This window comes from Bos taurus, chromosome 9 (genome assembly GCF_002263795.3).
Source record: "Bos taurus isolate L1 Dominette 01449 registration number 42190680 breed Hereford chromosome 9, ARS-UCD2.0, whole genome shotgun sequence".
NCBI classification, from domain to species: Eukaryota; Metazoa; Chordata; class Mammalia; order Artiodactyla; family Bovidae; genus Bos; species Bos taurus.
The window spans coordinates 72,375,071-72,397,218 of NC_037336.1; the positions used below are offsets into that span (position 1 = coordinate 72,375,071).

The 22,148-nt window shown below is 39.3% G+C and overlaps 1 protein-coding gene and 1 long non-coding RNA gene across 2 annotated transcripts in view; one reads left to right on the forward strand and one right to left on the reverse strand.

The window, feature by feature from the left end:
- SGK1 (serum/glucocorticoid regulated kinase 1) overlaps positions 1-22,148 on the reverse strand; it is a 112,633-nt gene that overhangs the window by 69,086 nt on the left and 21,399 nt on the right. The gene's annotated exons all lie outside the window — the stretch shown is intronic.
- Positions 10,560-21,005, forward strand: LOC112448063 (uncharacterized). The gene is made up of 3 exons (XR_003036414.2): positions 10,560-10,941; positions 11,526-11,608; positions 19,230-21,005. It is a non-coding gene; the product is annotated as an uncharacterized lncRNA (long non-coding RNA).

Genomic DNA, 22,148 nt, shown 5'->3' on the forward strand with positions numbered 1-22,148 from the left:
GAAAAATGTTTAGAATGTAATTATACGAAAAAAGCCAAATACAAAATTGTTCAATCACTATAATTGCAAGTGTAAAAATACATGTACTATCTATAGCCAAAGCTATAGACAAAGCAAGAAAGTAACAGGCAAAATAGAAACTTATATGTTACCTGTTAGGATCATGGATGCCTTAGTTCTCCTTCTTTTTACAGTGTTCTATTCTTTAACTTTTTTTTAAAGAATAATTTCTTTTAAAGTATATAAGAATCTCAAACAAATAAAGTCACTATATTTCTTCCTTTGGTTACATACATATCTTTTAATTGTTTTATGTATAGGTAATCTTTTAAATGCCATTTAAAATAATCTTTTTACATTTACTATCCTCATGTTAACACTGGGAAGATTTCCATCAGTATTTCTTGCGATCTGGGGCCCCATAAGCATGTTAGTAGGTGCATTCAAAGTGTTTGTTTGATTCACTAATGAAAGTCTAAATGAAACTCTCAAAGACTACAGTAGAAACTTTCTTCCTGATGATGGTACCAAATGTGTTTTTGATCAATCTAAAAAGTACTAAATTAAATTAGAGATGGAAAATATTTTTTATTATTCTTCTTCAGAGAGATTTGAGCTTGAAGTTTGGTAAGCATTCCTGATTAGTTGCCAATCTTGTGTTTTAATATCAATCTATTCTGGCTGACTTTCCATGTCTCTTTTGCCAAGTAGATTTAACTTAGGGGTTACTATGAATAGAATTTTAAACAGCTTTATCATCATATAAATATCTGTATGACCTTACTAAGAATCTAGGTGTATTGAAATAAAAGTTTCATATTTATGGACCATGATATCTAGACTAAGCCTTATGCAATACGGTCTTACAGTTGCTCAATGTAAAGTGGAAGAATTTCCATGTGATGGAATCTAACTTTCCATTAAGTTATAGAAAAAAAAAAAGGGAGGGTGGTTTATAAAGGGACAAGAATTTAGAGACATCTCATTTCAGAGAACACAAATGATCTGTGAACTTCTGTATGTTAGAAATCATAGGGATTAAGAGTCACATAAAGGATTGTCATTTTATTTGATAGCAGCTAAGAATTTCCAAAATGGTTTAGATGACTGAGCATAGGCTGTCAAACAACCCATTCGTTGTTGTTTTTCAGTTGCTCAATCAAGTCTGATTTTTTTCAACCCCTCTGACAGCAGCATTCCACACTTCCCTGTTCTTTAGCATTTCCCAGAGTTTGCTCAAACTCATGTCCACTGAGTCAGTGATGCCATCCAATCATGTGATCCTCTGTCACCCCCTTCTTCTCTTGCCTTTAATCTTTCCCAGCATTAGGGTCTTTTCCAATGAGCTGACTCTTTGCATCAGTATTGGAGCTTCAGCTTCAGTATCAGTTCAACAAATATTCAGGGTTGATATTTTGAGAGTTGAAAGAGACCCAAAGATGTTAGCAATTTGCCCAAAGTCACAATGTAAATTATTAGGTGGGAAAAACTACACATCTTAGTTTAAGCAAGTCAATTTCTACTAGCTTCTACTAGGATATAAGCTGGCAAACTCAGTGCCTTCAGAGGCTGGCAAGAACGGGAAACCTGTAAGGCCTTAAGACTAGGGTATAAAAATAGGGAGTGTTGGAGATTGTGGCAAACTAGGAGCTCATGCTTGCTAAGGGTTCTTAAATTTAAATTTTAAAAATGAACAAATAAACAATAAAACCCCCAAGCAAACAATGGTGCCCAAATAAAACCCTAGTCAAATATATCCTACACCTTCAAGGATCACTGCTTGACCCTTGAAGTTATTCTTTCAAGTAGAGTATGTTTGAAATAGAATGCTATGAAGTAGAAATAAAATGATTTGGTATCGTCTAACTTAAAAAGAATCCAGTAACTTCCACTCATGGGTTTATCACTCACTGTTGGAGACCAGCTACGAGTCAGGCATAATCCAGTCACTGAAAATTTGCAAGTCAGATCCCCCAAAACTTACCCTCATGGAGCTCGACTTATGACTAAAAGAATAAATTTATTTATTAAGGGAATAAATTATTTAAATAAATAATAAGCGGGGAAGTAAAGCAGAGAAGAATGATCAGGCTCACAGGGGGTGGGAGGACTCAATTTTAATTTTATGGGATTTCTGGGGAAAGATTCGAGCTGTAAAGCTGAATGATTTGGAAGCTTGAAACCAATAGCCATATTCTGCTGAAGTCTTCCAGGGAAAAAGCCCAGTGACTTGCCAGGATCTACTTGTGATGCATGTGTCATATTCCTGGGGCTTTGGTTATTAGAATCTATTATATTTCAAGTAAACTAACTGAATATATGATTTTCTCAACTCTTCTCAGCGGGAGTGTTTTGAGACTTAACACCTCGCACTGGGGGCAGGTAGTGGGTGACATTTCATTAGAAAGGTCTCTGATTCCAAATGACCTTCAACAAATTAACCCGTTTGGAGTCTCACAGACACGGGACTAGGACCCTCCCTCTCTTTCCACAGAGAATGTGGAGAGGAAAGTTTATAACTATTACCTTTCTCCAGAGCCGTTAGGGGAAAAGGTGTTACAAAAATAGACAAAGTAATACATTTTGTAACAGGACGGTGACTGGCAGCCATCGCCTGCTTTGTCTAGAAATGGTTTATCTCCTCTGGCTAAGCCCTCATCCTGGCTTCCGCCTATCCCTCCACACTACTCCTTTACACGTTTCATTACTCTGGGGCCTCCCAAGGGGTCTTTATTGGCCTGATCATGACGCGGTTGATGACGTGTGCTTGAGCCTGAGAGAACGGCTGGACCGGGATGAGTTACACGGGCCCTCCCTCCGGCCTTGGACGCAGGCAAGGTGCCCTCCAAAACTGCTGAGTGCAGAACCTCTCCCCAGGCCCCGAGGGACTTCCAGCTACAAGCGGCCTATTGTGTTCCTTCAGGCGATGAATTGCACTGCTGGAGGGAGTCGCTGACAGCGAGTGGCTTGGGGAGCCCCTCAGAGACCTGTCACAATGGCTCTCGGAAAACTGGAGCAGCTGCGTGTGTGAGAAAAATCAATGCCCGGATACAGGCTGCCGTCTCGGCTCCTAGGCCACCTGGTCCTGGTTTTATTCAGAGCCACACACCCGTTTGTGGCTAGCCTTGTAAACAAACACACACTGGGGGTGAGACATCCTTCTGACCCTGGACGAATCAAGAACTCCCTCACTTGGGGTTTCTGGAAGCCTGTTCTCCAAACTGCACGAGATTTTTTAAAGCAGCAATTACCTCTCCAGACAGCAGGGTCAAAGAGTAACGCCTTTTAACCTCCCAGCTACTCTTGCTGAACAGTGTGCATGCAAAATATTAAGCCAATTTCTTAGCTAAATCAGTCTGTCCTGGTTTTGTTAATTTCTTTATTTGAAAAAAAAAAAAAAAATCTCTACAAGCAATAATCCCTGACTAGAAAATCACCAGATGGGATTAAAGAGATTGGCCAGCTTTGAAGGATTTTCCACTAGTGCTTTTTTCCCATTACAAAATAGTAAACAGATATTATCCTTAATTTACTATGTTTAGCCGATAATGATGTCAACTGATGCAGAACCACTATAGAGTGTTCAGGTACTTATCTAGGAATTCAAAAGGCAGCATCATTCCTTTTGTTTTTTGGGAGTGAAGAGCTGTCTTTTCCTTTAAATCTAAGAAAACTTTGATGTTGGACACAGATTTTGGCAATTTCCGGAGGGGTGTTTTTTATTATAGAAAACTGACTTTGTTTATATGGTGCCACCATAACCTTCAATTCAGATATATTCAAGCAAATTTTCCAGTAAAATTATTTGAATAATTCAACTGATCATGAAAAGAAATCTCTGCACCTATTCCTTTTCCAGAGGGGTGCCTGCCAACAGGCTGGTTATGACATTAATGTAATTCAGGAGAAGGATCCTGGAAGGCAAATTCCTCTCACTTTGGTGCCTGGGGCTGCTTCCCAGCATGAGTCCTAAAATATAACAGTGCTGTGAGACAAGGTCAGTGATATTAATCTGATTTCTTCATTTCAGCTATCTGTGGTCATCATCTAGCTTTCTTTTCTTTGAACATCTGTAGTGTTTATTGCTTATATAAAACTGTGGTATTCTGGTACTTCCCTGGTCACTCAGTGGTAACGAATCTGCTTGCCAATGAGGAAGACATGGGTTCGATCCCAGGTCTGAGAAGATCCCACGTGTCTCAGAACAGCTAAGCCTGTGTGTCACAACTATGGAGCCTGCACTCTGAAGCCTGGGAGCCACAACCACTGAAGCCCGAGCACTCTAGAGCCTGTACTCTGCAGCAAGAGAAGCCACTGTAATGAGAAGCTTGTGCACAACTAGAGAATAACCCCTACTTGCTGGAACTAGAGAAAAGCCCGCGCAGTAACGAAGAAGATCCAGCACATCCTAAATAAATAAATATTTTTTTAATTAAAAAAAAATGGGACTTTGATGCTCACTGTTATCCTGGTTGTTATCCTGTGTCATCTGTCTAACTGGAGCATAAGGGTGAGGACAACATCTCAGGCTTCTTTCTGATTCCACAGAGGCCAGCCTTAGGGCTTACAAATAGTAGGCAATAGAAACAGGAATTGTTTGATTATTTTTTACCGTAACTATATTTATTCCTTTATACATCTTAACACTACTTTGCTACCATCCTCAATCACATATGCTCTGCATAGCTATTTCCCTTACAAGGCAACAGCTCTGCAGAGCAGACTCCATGAGAAGACAGAGTGGCTTCTGGAATTCCCCATCCTTTCATGCCATCACCCTTGGGACTTCCCAGGCCTTTCTTCTCAGCACTGACCAAGGTAACTGCATCCTGTTCTAGATTCTCAGGGTCTCCCCCTGTGTTTCCCCAGGTCTAGGCTAGGGGTGGTGTGGTGGGGAGGGCGAGGGGGGAGAGGCAGCAATGAGAATGCCCACATCTCACCGTTCTGTTCTACACTGTTACCAACACCCTCAGATCCGTCTCCTGCTACAGCTGCCAGCCCTCCCCTTTCTACCAGCATGAGGTTGTGAGGATTCAACACCAAACACAGTCCTTACACTTCAGCTCTGTAAATCCCCTTCCTCCTCCTCCCCATTGAGGACCCCACCCCACCCCATCCCACCCACCAAGCTTTAAATAGAAATTAGGTCAGAATTCACTGACCTAATCATTCTTTGGAAATGGAGGTGAACTTTTTCTCAGTCCTTTAAGTTCTGGGACTGAGATTTTAGTTTGAATTAGTCTTTCTTGGATTGAGAAAATTAAAAGAAAAAAGACAAAAAGAAAAACGAAGAAGTAGAAGAGAATTATTTCAAGTAATATCTGTAAGGAACAGTATGTGCCATTTGCTTTTTGAATTGAAAAAATAAGACTCAGCGAAAATGGCAAGGCTGGGCTGTTCCCCCGGAAAGAACCTGGCTAGCCTGGCCACAGCTAACCCACCCACACACGCTTTGGCTCCTCTGACAGTCCTCTGTTCCAGGATTTTTTACTTCTCTCTTGGCTACTGTCTCCTAGCATATTGTTCTTGCAATATCTCTAAAAAACCATCAAACTAACTAAACATATAAGACCACCTTTTCACCCACCAACCTCCTGGTTCTAAAAACCCTTTCACCACCACTGCAGCCCTTTTCCTTCTTAGCTAAGCTGCATGAAAACACCATCTCCATCTCTTTACCTTTCATTTACTCCTCAACCCATGGCAATTTATCCGTTAAACGAATGTTATAGATCACTTTATATTTTCTGGGACTAAAGGGAAGAAGGTGACAAAGAGTCTTATTCCATTAACACAAATTTTTACTGAGATGCCAACAAACTTCATTCCCAAATCCAATGGGTCCTTCTCAGTAGTTAACCTGGTTGGCAAACTCTGTAGCATTTAATGGTTTTAACAAAAGTTCAACTCTTCCGCCTGGCATTATGCTGGCTGGTGGAGACACAAAGAAATGTAATTGCTTGAGTGACCTTTGAGTGCGGTCGCTTGCATTTCAGAGGGTACAACCCCAGGAACCTGTGGTTTATCACATCATAGTGTGTGTTAATGTAGCAAATAGTTAAAAACATGAGCTGTAGAACCACACTTCCTGGCTGCAAAGCCCTGCTTAGGCAACTGATCGAGCCTTCTCAAAGCTCAGTTTCTACATCTGTAAAATGAAGATAATAATAATACCAATCTCATCAGGGTTTTGTGAGAACTAGATGAGATAATGCAAGTAAACTCAGTGCTTGGCACTGGGTGAACACATGATTACTATATTAACTATTATAATTATGGTTCCAAGCCCTGAGAGAGTTTTATGTAAAGTGCCATGACAGAAAAAAATGGGAGGTATTTGGCCCATTTCTCCCATTGGGAGAAATCAAGGAAGGCTTCCTGGAGGAAGTGATGGTTAAACTGAGTCTTGAAGGCTGAGTTAAAGGAAGCCAGGTGAATTGAAATAAGAAGGACACTTCCAGCAGAGAGGATGACAAAAGCCAAAACACAGAGATAAGAATCTGCACAGGATGTATTGAAAATAAGGCCAAAAGGAGAGGCAGGAACTGAAGCTTAATAGAAAGGTTGGGTCGTGAGGTGATGAGTGGTCACTGAAGTATTTAAAGCAGGAGAATGGCCTGGTCCAGTTTATCTTTCAGTGCAATACAAAGGATGATTTGAGCCAGTCTAGAACACAAGTTGGAGAAGGAAATGACAACCCATTCCAGTGTTCTTGCCTGGAGAATCCCAGGGACGGGAGAACCTGGTGGACTGCCGTCTATGGGGTGGCTCAGAGTCGGACACGACTGACGCGACTTAGCAGCAGCAGCAGGACACAAGTAACTGGATGAGTCAGGAGTCGTTGATTAGAAAAGAAATGATAAGGGCCAAAAAAGAAGAGTAGCAGTACAGGTGAAAAGGGGGAATGAGTCAGCAAATCACTCTATCAGGCAGCTCTCAAGTCTACAGCCTTTTCTCCATCTGAGAAACATGATTTTATTGTCTTTATCTGATTTCTTCAAGCCAAGTCCTAAATAGCCTTGACCCTTTAATCCATTCTTACTGAAACCATGGCATTTTTCAAAATGCAAAAGCTGATCTTGTCCCAGCTTTAAACTCTTCAATGGTTTCCCCACTATGGCAGCAGTGGCTTTCAAACCTGTTTGGTAAGGGTGGATGTGCTGTAAGAAAATCCTGTAGAGTCCCTGGTAGTCGAGCGGTTAGGACGCCACACTTTCACTGCCATGACCTGGGTTCAACCCCTGGCTGGGGAACTGGGGTCCCACAAGCTGCAGGCGCAGCTGAGAGAGAAAAAAGGAGAGAAGAAAATCCTGTGCACATACACGTATATAATAATGTAGAGAGATATAACTGAAACAATTGATCTACCTCCAAACTTACTCTTTTCACATGAAATGCCCTGACATTTTCTATTCTAATGTATTCATTTAAAATGCTTATTAAATGATGCAACCCACTGACGATTCATCACCCACTAACAGGTGACACACAAATTGATGAACACTCATCTAAATGGTAAAGTCTAAACTCCTTGGCCTGGGATACCAATTCCCCTAAGATCTGGATTCTCCTTTGCCATCACGTCCCCAGGGCATCCAGTTCTTCCACCATGTCATTAATTTGCAGATGTCTTAAAGACTGGTTTCTTAAGTCTTTAACTGTATACAAACTCTTCCCTCCAACCCATCTTGTCCATCTGGGTCAGCCTTGCTAAGTGTCACACACTTGGGACAGTCGGCTATTGTCTGACTTCTCACCACCCCTTGACCCACTAGGGTATTTATTTGTTCAAATGGAAACACCCATTCACTCTGGTTTACTTGTCTGTTTCTCCTACTAGAATGTGAGTTTCACAAGGAGAAAGACACTGTTTTCTCATTTATTCATTAATGTAGCATTTACAAAGTTTCTTTTGTGTGTTCCTTCTTCCTAAGCCCATCCCCCTCCCCATTTCCTGTCAGCCTTGACTTTGAGCTGAAGCTTCCAAGGAAAGAGGCTCACTATTATGCCCCAGAGCACGGATCCCAACATATAGTAAGTTATAAAGAAATATTTCTTTGTTGGCTTAAAGCCTGATACCATTTAAGGCACAGTGAAGAAAAAATAAGAAGCAATTGTCTTTAAGAATCAACATGGAAATTAACAGCTGTAAAACAGTGCTAAAGCTAGCTGTCATCATTAGGGACAACTAGGACACAACCGACCGCAAATGTACACACACAGGACTCAGTGGACGTGAGTTTGAGTAAACTCTGGGAGTTGGTGATGGACAGGGAGGCCTGGCGTGCTGCAGTCCATGGGGTCGCAAGAGTTGGACACAACTGAGCGACTGAACTGAATGGGTTAGAATACATGCTGGGGAAAGGCAGCCTTGATGAGAGGAGTGAGCACTGTGTACAGAGGGCATCCTGGGGAGGCACATCTTCTACGTGCGTTTCTAAACCCAGGGGACCTTTTTAAAAAATTTAGGTTCACCAGTGATTTTTAACAATTTAATATTTTATTTTCAAGCTCTCTGTGTCTGGGTGAAGGTCAGGGAAAACTGAATGAAGCATGAAAAGAATGGGGCCTTAGTGGTCTGAGGGCGTCGGATAGGAGGGCAGGAGGTGACGGGGGGTGGGGCAGACCCAGGAGGGGGCACTGGGAGGGGTTATCCCTGAGGATAATGTAGAGTGGAAGTGCCATCTGCATCTGCTGTTGGAATGCTACCTTATCATCCTTGAGATCCATCTCTTTCCCTACCCCAAATGTAATATAGTGTCAGAGGTTTATTATTTCATACAACGGTTAAATTCCTTAATAATCTAGGTACAGTGGTGGTTTAGTGGTGGTGGTTTAGTCCCTAAGTCGTGTCTGATTCTTGCTACCCCATGGATAGTAGCCCACCAGGCTCCTCTGTCCATGGATTTCCCAGGCAAGAATATTGGAGTGGGTTGCCATTTACTTCTCCAGGGTATCTTCCCGACCCAGGGATTTAACCCACGTCTCCTGCACTGGCAGATGGATTCTTCATTGCTGAGTCACCTGTTATTCTGGAGTGAAACAGTCAGTTTATAAGTTATTTGGGTTTTCTCACAGTTTACTGAACAGAAAAAACATTTAAAATATAAAAATGGTTTTCTACAGAAATGAATGAACTGATTTAGGAGAAAAGGATTCCCATTCTAGCTCTGCATTCATGTGAGCAAGTCACTTAATTTCACTGCCCTTATCTGTGAAATGAAGAGCTTAGAGTGGGTAAGCCCCACAGTGCCTTTCAGCCACATCACAGATTCAAGGCCATTTCTTCATTGGGTTCTGCTACGACAGTCTGGAACTCCTACTTCTACAGTGTGCTGTGCTTAGCCTGTTGAATGAACAAATGATCAAGTGACATTTATTTTTACCCACTACATTTTCTCTCTGCTTGCCAATCCAGTCACATTCATCCACAACTGTATTACCTCCATTAGATAAACTGGAAAAAAAAGACAAAAAAAAAAGAACAACCTCACAGGGCTCTTAAAATAATCTTATGGTCTTAAGGGCAGTTGTTAGAGAATCCATTTAAATTGCAATGATACAGACTGAATGAAAGTCTCATTATTTGAACAGTGTACATTCCTTAATTAAATTGCAAGTGCTAAATGAAAGGGAGGATGATTAACATCCAAAATGGGGGCTTATTACTACTCCCTGATGTTCCTGCTTCTTCCTCGAATCTTCTTATAAAAGAAATTGCACAGTACAGTCAGTTTCAATTTTATGCAAAAACAGTTTTCCTCCAAATGATGCTTGTGCTGCATTGGTAATGGTTTCTATTTCAGTATTCTATTTTTTCCCTCACTTCATGTTTTATAAAGAAAATGCTAAGATTTAACTGTTCCCTGAAAACAAGAAGGGAGTCAAAACTAATAAATAGATATTTAGTAAGTCTCTTACTATGTTCAAGAATTTTGTGAGGTACTGAAACTGTGGGAGATGGGAGAAGGGATTCAGAATGAATTGCAGATGTTTGAAAGTCCTATGAAAACTGCTGAAATCTGAAAACTCACTGCGACCTCAGGACAATTGAGACAGAAGAAAATAATCATTACTATGAATCTGTGTAAGTGGAGAAGGAGAAAAAGACATTTTTTTTTCAGGACAGATGAATTCTGGGGATGTGAAAAAAACTAATAATAATATTAAAACAAAGAATTAGAATCAGAGAGAGTCCAGCAAACATTATCCCTAGAGATCCCACCCTTTCCAGAAATGCTGTTATCTGCCAAAGCATAGCAATACTTTGCTTCATCAGCTGAAGTGTTGTTGAAGGAAAAATAAGTAAATGAGAAAGGAGTATATAATCCAGAAATACATATTAATGCATTATAGTAATATGGTCCTCATTAAACTCAAAAGGAAATAGCAAACTTTTCAGCTTTATGGGGAGAGCATCATGTATAACTTTCAGGCAAAGACAACGGTTTAAAATCTCATGCCTCTGGCCACGGTGATTGGTTCAAGAGTTGGCACGTGACCTAATCAGCACCAATCAGGATCCTTCTCTGCAATCTTTTCATACAGAAACTGGGAGGTAGAGTTTTCTTCTTTTTGGATAGCAGATGCTAGGGACGGAGGAGCCTGGTAGGCTGCAGTCCATGGGGTAGCGAAGAGTCGGACACGACTGAGCGACTTCACTTTCACTTTCATGCATTGAAGAAGGAAATGGCAACCCACTCCAGTGTTCTTGCCTGGAGAATCTCAGGGACGCGGGAGCCTGTTGGGCTGCCGTCTATGGGGTCGCACAGAGTCAGACACGACTGAAGCGACTTAGCAGCAGCAGCAGCAGCAGGGAAGTGTCTTGAGGAAATACCAGCAGCCTATCTCTTGTCACATGAAAAAGCCTGAGATAATAATCCACCTAGTGAGAGGCAGAACTGAGAAGCAGAGACACGTCACACCCAGATTCCAGATAAAGTAAGCAGTTTTTTAAAAAAATTTGTTTACTTTTATTGTAATTAGATGCAAGGAATATAATTCCCTGGGAAAAGAAAGTTGCTTTTAGGTAGATATAATTCAAAATATTTCACCAGTTGAACAGCAGGGACACAGAGCACAAGACATTGTCTGTAGGGCCCAGGCAGGTTTGTCTGGGGCTCCTACTGTTCCAATTTCACTTCTTTGCTTTTAGATTGTAGAGAGTTCTTGAAGAGTCCTTTGGGGCAGGCAAGAACAGCTGGGTTGGTTGGAGGGAGAAAACACTCAGAAGGCTCTGGATAGTGGCTATACTAACCCTTATAGAAATATTTCAGTACTTCAGAATCAGTATGTGTTGCCAATGCATATCAACTGAACATCAGCCCTTGTTTGGGGAAAGAGAAGATGGAATTCAGGTTATTCTTTGTGCAAATGACAGAGCAGACTATATGATGAAGATTGTATATAGCATAAAAACTGTCCAATTGCTTGAACTCAAATTGTTCTTACAGTTTGGATTTTATGGTCTTTATTTATATCCGAAATCAATAATGACCAAAATTTCATTTCTTTCCATAATCCAGCTATCTCTCAACCCTCCACCAAGTGCCAGAAGATAATAAAAAGTGTTAAATCATTTGACTGGCCATGTCCAGGGTTACATAAGGTAAATAGTTTTATTTCATAAAGAAATATAGGGCAAATACTTGGTCTGGCAAGCTCAGATGGTAAAGAATCTGCCTGCAATGTGGGAGACCTGGGTTCGATCCCTGGCTTGGGAAGATCTCCTGGAGAAGGGCATGGCAACCCACTCTAGTATTCTTGCCTGGAGAATCCCCATGGACAGAGGAGCCTGGTGGGCTACGGTCCATGGGGTTGCAAAGAGTTGGACACGACTGAGCAACTAAGCACACATTCTGATATAAAAGAAATTAATCCTAATTAATCAAAAAATAGGAAAGAATCTTTCAAAAATGTGAAATAAAAGTTTTAAAATGGATTTTGGTGGGTACTTTGGGTAATAAATCCACCAAAACAAAACAAAAATTCAGAGTATATGAAAACAAGGAATTTGAATTCTAGGCTTGCCTCTAGTGAATTGAGTATTAAGGAAACACTGTTCACTGAAATAAGAACTGTGGTCAGCAGACAGTGAGCTCAATAGAACATTTTCTCTCCTCAGTCCCATAGGGAATGTTCTTTAGGAACCCAGGAGTCATAGGTTAAGTGGTGATTAAACACTATCGCAGCAGCCTGCTCATTTCCCTTTCTCTTTTGCCCCTTTCCAACTTACCTTACACTTTCCTGCTGGTGTCTTCTTCCTAAAACATAGTGTTGATTATATTACTTCCTTACTTAGTACCTTCAATGACTTTTTATTTTCTACTGAATAAGTGCCAAGTCACTTTGTTTAGCTATTACCTGGAATCTCTCCATGCTCTGGCCCAAGTAACATTTACTGTCTGATTCCCCATGATTCGCCTACCTTTCTGCCATGTACCAGCCAAAACAGATGATTTGATCTTCAGATCCTTCATTTTTTGACTGTTGAGCTTCTGGATTCTCATATGTTCTTGTCAATAGGAGTGACTTTTATTCTTCATCTCTTCTCAATTTTGCAGGGTCAAATCTTACCCAAACTTGAAAACCTGACAGTAAAACCATCTTCATGAAGGCTCATTACAACTCCATGAAGTATCTTCCTCCTTGAACCCCACATTTTTACTTCAAACTTCTCACATGAGTCGGTATACTGTATGGCAACATGATTCATGCACTCTTTAAAGATTCCAGCTAGTATTTATTTTCATGGATGATTACCATGAGGTATATTCCTCTCTTGGGATTATGAGAAATACAGAATTTTTCACCATAATATCACACAAGAAGGGTTAGGAGAAAATAACATGTCATGGGTATATGAACTAGGAGGACTTCATTTATACTCAGAATTCCCCTGAGGGGGGACTGATTCTTTGCCAGTTGCCATTCCTTTTTCTAAGAGACTGCAGGAGACCTTGAGAACTACTCTAAAACTTCCAACAGGTCCTTGGACCAGTGATTTCCACAACATTTATTTGATTTTGACATTTATTTGACTTAGGGAGTGATCAGTGATTTACTTATAATTTTACCACCAAGTGCTTTTTATTCATAGGCTTTAATATTTTTACTTATCACTGTCTTCTCATTATAGCTGTTGCCTGCCTAGTCATTTTCCTCCAGAAACATATAAGAGCCAGCATGAAAAGGTGTGGGGTTGGTGTGCTCAGTTCATTTTCCTAGGAATCCTCAACTCTGTTCTTGATCATTTTGCTTTCCCAGGTGAAGAGTTTCTCCCAGTCTCAGTCTTCCAGAGGCCTCATTCAGTCTTCCAGAGGCTTTTCTCTGTTGAAAGACATCTCTACCCTGCAGAGGATATTTTCTATTATCATTTTATTACCTATATCTTATTCATGACTGTCTTGAGGGTACATAGAAATGTCTAAGTATTTGTAGATGAATATATGGGTAAAGGGGTGAATAGATGCCTTATAGCAGCAACTTAACTTCTTAACTTGTGTCATTTACTCAATGGTAAATTTTTTAAGAATAAAGATTTCACTTTAGAGATCTTTGTTTCACTTGTCACCCCAAGCAGAGTCTTGCGTGCATCAAGTTCAGCAAATATTTGCTGTATTAGTTGCTAAGTAACTATCTGTCACCCTGTGGGGTCTGAATGAAATAGTGGATCCAGTTTTTGGAAATTTCACAGTCTCATTTTCTATTCCACCTTCCTTGAATTGAGGCCATAATCATACTTTTATGATCTCGATCCAACTTTTTCATCCATGTATCCATTCACAGCTTTAGCTTTTGTCAATTTTGATGTTTTTCTCACTGTCTTAGTACTGTTAGAAGATCTGATTTCAAGTGTTGTTTCTTGGACTTAATAAGTGTGATTTTGAGCAGCTAATAAACTTTTGAGTATTTTCCCATCCTTTAAGAGGTAATGATCATACTTATCTAAAAAGTGGTAAGAATTAAAAGACAACAAATGATGGTAACAGGAAGGCAGGTGAGCCCTCTGTGAGTATGTGAAATGAGTATACATGTTATCAGTTCAGTTTAGTTCAGTCACTTAGTCCTGTCTGACTCTTTGTAACTCCATGAACCACAGCACACCAGGCTTCCCTGTCCATCATCTACTCCCAGAGTTTGTTCAAACTCATGTGCATTGAGACAGTGATGCCATCCAATCATCTCATCCTCTGTTGTCCCCTTCTCCTCCTGCCTTCAATCTTTCCCAGCATCAGGGTCTTTTCCAATAACTTAGTTCTTCACATCAGGTGGCCAAAGTATTAGAGCTTTACCTTCAGCATCAGCCCTTCCAATGAATATTCAGGGTTGATTTCTTTTAGGATTGACTGGTTTGATGTTCTTGCTGTCCAAGGGACTCTCAAGAGTCTTCTCCAACACCACAGTTCAAAAACATCCGTTTTTCGGCACTCAGCTTTCTTTATGATCCACCTCTCACATCCATACATGACTACTGGAAAAACCAGACCTTTGACAAGATGGACCTTTGTTGGTAAAGTAATGTCTATGCTTTTTAATATGCTGTTTGGGCTTCCTTGGTGGCTCAGAGGGTAAAGTGTCTGCCTGCAATGCGGGAGACCCAGGTTCAATCCCTGGGTCGGGAAGATCCCTGAAGAAGGAAATGACAACCCAATCTGGTACTCTTGCCTGGAAAATCCCATGGACAGAGAAGCCCGGTAGGCTACAGTCCATGGGGTCACAAAGAGTCAGACACGACTGAGTGACTTCACTTTCACTTTTTTTTAGGTTGATCATAGCTTTTCTTCCAAGGAACAAGCGTCTTTTAATTTCATGGCTGCAGTCACCATTTGCAGTGATTTTGGAGACCCTTAAAATCTCTCACTGTTTCCATTGTTTTCCCATCTATTTGCCATGAAGTGATGGGACCAGATACCATGATCTTTGGTTTTTGAATGTTGAGTTTTAAGCCAGCTTTTTCACTCTTCTCTTTCACTTTCATCAAGAGCCTCTTTAGTTCCTCTTCACTTTCTGCCATAAAGGTGGTGTCATAAAGGAGGTTATTGATATTTCTCCCTGCAATCTTAATTCCAGCTTGTGCTTCATCCAGCCTGGCATTTTGCTTGATGTACTCTGCTTGTAAGTTAAATAAACATAGTGACAGTATACAGCCTTAATGTATTCCTTTTCCTATTTGGAACCAGTCTGTTGTTCCATGTCAGTTGCTTCCTGACCTGCATACAGATTTCTCAGAAGGCAGGTAAGGTAGTCTGATATTCCCATCTCTTTAAGAATTTTCCAGTTTGTGTGATCCACACAGTCAAAGGCTTTGGTGTAGTCAATGAAGCAGAGGTAGATGTTTTTCTGGAACTCTGTTGCTTTTTCTGTGATCCAACAGATGTTGGCAATTTGATCTCTGGTTCTTCTGCCTTTTCTAAATTCAGCTTGAACATCTGGAAGCTCTCTGTTCACATACTGTTGAAGCCTAACTTGGAGAATTTTGAGCATTACTTTGCTATCATGTGAGATGAGTGCAATTGTGCAGTAGTTTGAACATTCTTTGGCATTGCCTTTCTTTGGGATTGGAATGAAAACTGTCCTTTTCCAGTCCTGTGGCCACTGTTGAGTTTTCCAAATTTGCTGGCATATTGACTGTAGCACTTTCACAGCATCATCTTTGAGGATTTGAAATAGCTCAGCTGGAATTCCATCACCTCCACTAGCTTTGTTTGTAGTGATGGTTCCTAAGGCCCACTTGACTTTGCTCTCCACAAATCCTGGACAGCATCTTTCATTCTGTGAAGTGCCCAAATGATGCTTTTTTCTTTGGTTCTAGGCATTAAATGAGTCTCTTCCTTACAGCTCTTTTATTATTCTTTGGAATTTTATTTGCTCTTATAACTGTTCTTACTGGACTTTGCTGTGGTTCATTAAATAATATTTCTAATTTGTGGACCATTGTATTAAGCTTAAACACCCTAGCTGCATATTCTTCCTCTGAGTAAAGCTTCTCACATGGTTCTAATTTTGCAAAATATAAAGCTGATGCTTTTCAGAAGTTATCCAACCATTCTGTAACAGATCAGGACTTGGAGAAGGTTAGGAAATTTATAAACTTAAATAGCAGAGTTTTTCTTACCAAACTAGGTAACCTCTCAGCCAAATGGCTTTAACAATGTACAATTTCCACAAATTTTTCTATGAGAGTGTAGCCAGAAAAACAAATTCTATTCTATATAGATAAGCATAGAATACAGAATTTTTTAAAAGGCTATTTTTGAAATACACAAATGGTATTATAATGTTGTAATGCCTAATGCAACTGTCTGCATCTCTCAGTACTACTGATGGAATCTTATGAAAATAACTTCAACGCTAGGAGGTGACTTAGAAATCAGCCTGCAAAATACATATTTAATGTGTGCCCTGTGTACCCAACCCGGATGCCAACATGCAAGCCATTCTCACGAAAGACTTCTCCCTCGAGTTTTACATTCCTTGATGTACACTTCATAGAATTTCTTGCTATAATTATTTTTCCTACTCTTCAGCAACTTTGGCTGAGATATGGAGCCAGTACAGAATATAATTACAATATAATAATCATCGCTTACCACTGGAGATGAATATAATGGATTTTCTCATTTAAAATGAGACACCTTTTAACTCTAATCATTAGTTCTTAGACAGAAATTATGCCTGTTTAAAGTCCCTATGTCTAGCTATCTTGAAGGATATTGTATGTATTCTGATAGTGGTTAACATAATCTTGTTTCTGTTCTCATTTACTTCATTCAATTAAATGCAATTATATTAATTCAAAAGAATGTAGGCTTTGAAATATTTTAAAAAGGAATTTCTAAAAGAGTATTATTTTATAATGAGCTGAAGAGAAATCATAAATCTTAGAATTGAATATACTTTACACTACTATTTTTCACCTTTTAAAATCTCCATGTTGCTCTTAATTATTTTCTCTCATTTTCCTGGAAATGAAGATGTTTTTAACAGACATATTTAAAATTTTCCAGATTTTACATGTGGTGAAAAAAATATTTTTAGTCCTTGACTAGAAGGAAAGTTTATTCATTTGGAATTTGAAGTTACTCTAAAACTTGAGTGTAATTGACATTAATTTTCTAGTTAACCCGGGTTTTCAGACCTTATTTCAGAATTCTACATATACTAGCCTGGTAAAGAAAGCATCATCTCAGAACAGTGATTAAATGACTAATTTTGGTTACTGCATATAAATGAGCAAGAAGAAAAATATTAACTGTTCTTTCTAAAGTCAGTTTTCATAGAATTTCTTGCTTTCCTCTCAGAGACTAGATTTCTGAGGGGAAAAAAATGCTATCAAATACACTAAAATTCAAATGATTATTCGAGAGGTTGTTTTTGTTTGTTTTTATTGAATTTTTGGTGCCCTATATTAACAGTGAGTATGTAAAATGTCATGATTTGTGAGTAAGGTAATATCTGAGGTTACAGAACCTGAGTTTGATGTTTTTTCCCTACTCTAGATTCATAAATGTTCAGCATTCATTCAAGTAAAAACTCTATTTCAGTAAAAATGATGTCAAATTTCCACCAATGTTTCCATCAATAATGTCTCAATACACTAAAACCAGTTTTCTACTACTGAAGAACTATTGTGTCCCAGGGACTGTGCAGTTATCACCTCTTATGCATAATGCCCCACAAAGCCAACATCATCCCTATTTTATGTATATATATATAAAAAATACTAAGGCTCAGAGAGGCCACTTGACTTGCCTAAAGTCACAGAGCAAGTAAGATCAGAATCAGGTCCATCGTTTTTCAGAATCCTATCTACTCGTTTTTGCTGCCTTGCCACAGAATGTACTATACCACCACCACAAATATACAAGCACCTTTTTATCCTAGAATTTGTCATATACAGTATGTTTGGCATAATTAAATTATTTTCAGCAAAAGTTCTTTGAGCTTACTCAAATTTATTGAGAAACAAACAGAAACAACATTACCATAACTACATATGATGATGGTATATTAGAGAGGTGTTTATTAATTCTGGATGCAGCTCCCCCTCTGTTTCTTCAGAGGAAAATCCAATAATGTGGTTTTTTTCCCATTGGCCATAATCAATTGAACGAAAACTAGTCTAAAATGAAACATCTTAACCAGGGCGCAAAACAAAATATCTTTGCAGTCAGTTTTACAAATTGGTTAAGAGGTGTTCCCAACTATTTTATGATGAAAAATAGTTTTTGGTTCATCCTCAAAGGTCCCTTAACAGAGAGGAGAATGTGTGTGCAGGGTTGCCATGGGAGAGCCTCCATGAACCATAAGGAAAACTGCTCTAAACCTGAAACTGCCCAAAACAAAAGAATCCATAAAATTACAGCTGTGGTGCTGGGAAGTCCTAAATACTTTTCCCCTCATACCAGAAGTGCTTGGAATCTTAATAATTTTTGCTTTCTGTTTTCTTTTCTACGCGCTTAATAATTTTCCTTAGTCTATGTCTCATCATTAAAAAAGACCAAGTCAACCCTAGAAAATCATAGGCAGGAAACCACATTTTTATTCCACCACTCCTAAACCATCACTCACAATATTCAGTGTTGGTATAGCTATAGCAACAGATGTTAAAATGCGCATTGTAACTACAAAGGCTCTTTTAATGTCAGTTTAATTTAAACCTTAACCGCAGATTTTTTCCACAGATACAGTGAGAAACCACAAGGATCCTCTTGTCTTAATGCTCCTTCCACATACTGCAATAAAAATTCTTGTTTTGGAAACAGCAACCTTCTGAATCATCCGTCATGACCCACTGTGTCTGCCATGGTCAAACCACATGTTCTTTACATCAGCCTTCTCGGGGCCCAAGGGGAAAAAACCCGTGCGCCTTCCCCACCCATTGTTTTCACTGGGGAGTTTTGGCTACACATCTCTAAAAATGACAAGTGTATTAAAATTGCAAAGTACTTTTAAAAAATACTTTAGAGAATGGCAATGAATTTAAACAGTATTTACTGAGTCTTTACTATGGACGAGCTAGCATGTTCCTTAGGGGAATAAACAAATACATAATTGAATAAACATTCACCATTCAGGAAGTATACAGTTGAGAAGAGTATTGTTTACTAGAAATATAATGTGAACCACATAAGTATCAATAATCTAAAACGTTCCACTAACTGCATTAAAAAAAGGACAATGAAAGAGGAAATTAATTTCAATCATATAATTATTTGGCTTCCCAGGTGGTACTGGTGGTAAAGAAGAGAAGCGGGTTTGATCCATGGGTCAGGAAGAACCCCTGGAGGAGAGCATAGCAACCCACTTCAGTATTCTTGCCTGGAGAATCCCACTGAGAGAGAAGCCTGGCAGGCTACAGCCCATGGAGTCACAAAGAGTCAGATATGACTGAAGCGACTGAGCATGAACATATAATTATTTAACCCAACATAATCAAATATCATCATTTCAAAATGTAGCCAATATGAAGTTATCAATGAAGTATTTTATGTTCTTGATTTATTTTCATAAAAGTCTTTAACCTCTGGTATGTACGTCAGCTTACTCTCAATTCAGACTAGTCACATTTCAGGTGTTTGATAACCCCATGGAGTTAGTAGCTATCATATCAGACCCTAGAAGTGTCGTACTTGAAAGAGATAAGGAGCTAAATGGCTTCAATACAAGTTCATCTGGTTTAGGGAGAGGAGGAACCTTTCCATGGAAGGGATGGCTATTGAAATTGGTCCTCGAGATAAGCTTATGAATTGGAGAGATGAAGAGTGTAGTCCACACTTCAGAAACTGCAGAAGCACTAACTTTGGGGAAGGAAGATTGCAGGGAATCGCAGCTCTGTTCAACCAATGGAGTTTCTCATTGTGCTCAGAATAATGATGCAGCTACACAAAACGTTAAGGAAGTCTGTGAGGTTCTATTGCTTTTTTTTTTTTCCACTTTATTCCACAAACTTGCCCCTACTTTCAGACTCTCTACTCCAGCCGCTCAGCCTATACACCTCTTCTCGTAGATTCCCCACTTCTTCTCGCCTAGGTCTTTATATAAGTAGTGCCCTACCTGGAACTTCATTGGTTTGGCTCATCACTGCTTCTAGCACCTTACAAATTGCTCAGAGAATCAGTCCTCAGTAAATATATTTGAATGACCAAATGAACAATTGCAGGGAACATGAAGAATAAGAAAGAGGAGGAGGAGGAAGGGGAAGAAGGACAGAGGAAGGGGAGAGGGAGTAGGAGGAGGAGGATTAGAAGAAAGGCAAGTGGGAAAGAGAGTTAAGGTGGCGCTGGTGGTAAGGAACCGCCTGCTGTTGCAGGAGACATAAGAGACTCAGGTTTGATCCCTGGAGAAGGAACGACAACCCACTCCAGTATACTTGCTTGGAGAATCCCATGGACAAAGGAGCCTGGCAGGCTCATGGGGTTGCAGAGTTGGACACGACTGAATGACTTAGCGCACATACAAGTGGGAAAGCATGGTGACATGCTGCTGAGGACCTTGGGTTTAAGGGTTTGTAATAAATTCTGGAGCAAGCCAGTTTCACACCTGCTTCTTGCATGTGAGATGTTTCTCTGCAGCTCAACCATGTGTGGGATAGTTTGTGGAGTGAAGAGAGCTAGGCAGGGTAGAGCCCTGTGAGGAGTTTTTGGAAAGAGCTCAGATGAGAATTCATCAGGCTCTGTGCTGAAGGAGAGTGGTGGGTGTGTGCATTGGTTACAAACTACACCAAGAGAGCAAATCATTTCACAAATCATGCTCTTAGAGGTGATAAGAGCTTTTGCCATTTTACAGATGAGGAAAGCAAGACAAGTTAAATTCTTTTCCTTTAATGAAACCATGGGGTTCATTACTGTGCACAAATGAATTTCATTATGAAAATAAAGCCCAGGAATAGACTACATGTTGTAAGAGAATGGATTATTTTATGTTAAATTAAATAGATATAGAAAGTGGATAAAAGAATGAAAAGGATTCAGAATTCATCTAAATTATGAAAGAAATGACTTTTAAAAGTTTCTGACACTAGACATTGCTGGCCTTAAAACCCTGAAGCTGATAACATATTCAGTCTAGGATTCTGATTTTAGCAGTCACTTAAATATTTCCATTTTCTAAGAATGTTAGAAGTGGTACTAATACATCTTCACAATGATTGAAATGTCAACGGGTTCCTATTTGAAAGAATTAAAAATGATCCAAAGAGGGAAATTAATGGTAGCACCATGATCACAGAAGCTTGTTCTCTAAGTCACATGTCATTTTTATAATTAGATAACTTGCTTGCTTCTAGGTTGTGTTCTCAGTTCAACTCCATGTTTTTTTGTCTGAATGTCTCAGAAGATGGTAAGAAGAGGGAAGGAATATTTTTAATATTTAAAGAATTCAGCTCTGGCAATCTGTACTTTAGGATCTAGGCAAGACAAGATGACTCGTCATTTGCCAGTTTCCAGTAAGGTATGAAAGCCTCACTATTTCATTGAGAATGATTTGTAATTTTTTAAACTCCTAAGCAATTTTTGTAACTAAATAAGAAGACATTATAAAGGAGTAGTAGATACAATGTTTCATGAGACTTTTCTGGTCGCAGTGTCCTTGCATGGCAGAAATTTTACATTAGAGGCAAACAAGAGTATTAGGAGGTCTGTGTTTATTTATTTGTCAGAATATCCTAAAAAAATCAACTAGGCTCTGTGGTTGATATTGCAAAGCATAAACAACCTTGACTGGATAGAAGTTTCACTTTATAGCCAGTTGTTTTGATATTTTGTAGATCAAACTTTGAAATCAAACCTTTAAACCTCAAAATTTGATAGTATTTACTTGAATAAAAGCCTGTATTTTAATAAAAAAAGAACCAGAAGTCAATCTACTCACTGAAAGACTACAATTAGACTTGGACTCCCCATTGATTATCTTCGTGAGTTAGAAAAATAAATAGTATAAAACCAAACTTACAGAAGCATGGATATTAAGGTGATTTATGAGGACACAAGAGACATAAATCAGATATAATTATCTGATTTTTCAAAAATGAATCCTATTCACCTCCTCAAATGGTCTCATAATTCTTTGATGATGCACGGCAGAGAAGTGCTTATGTCAAACTGAAAAATGGAGGAGAAAGATAAATGGTAGGTCCAAGTAACAAT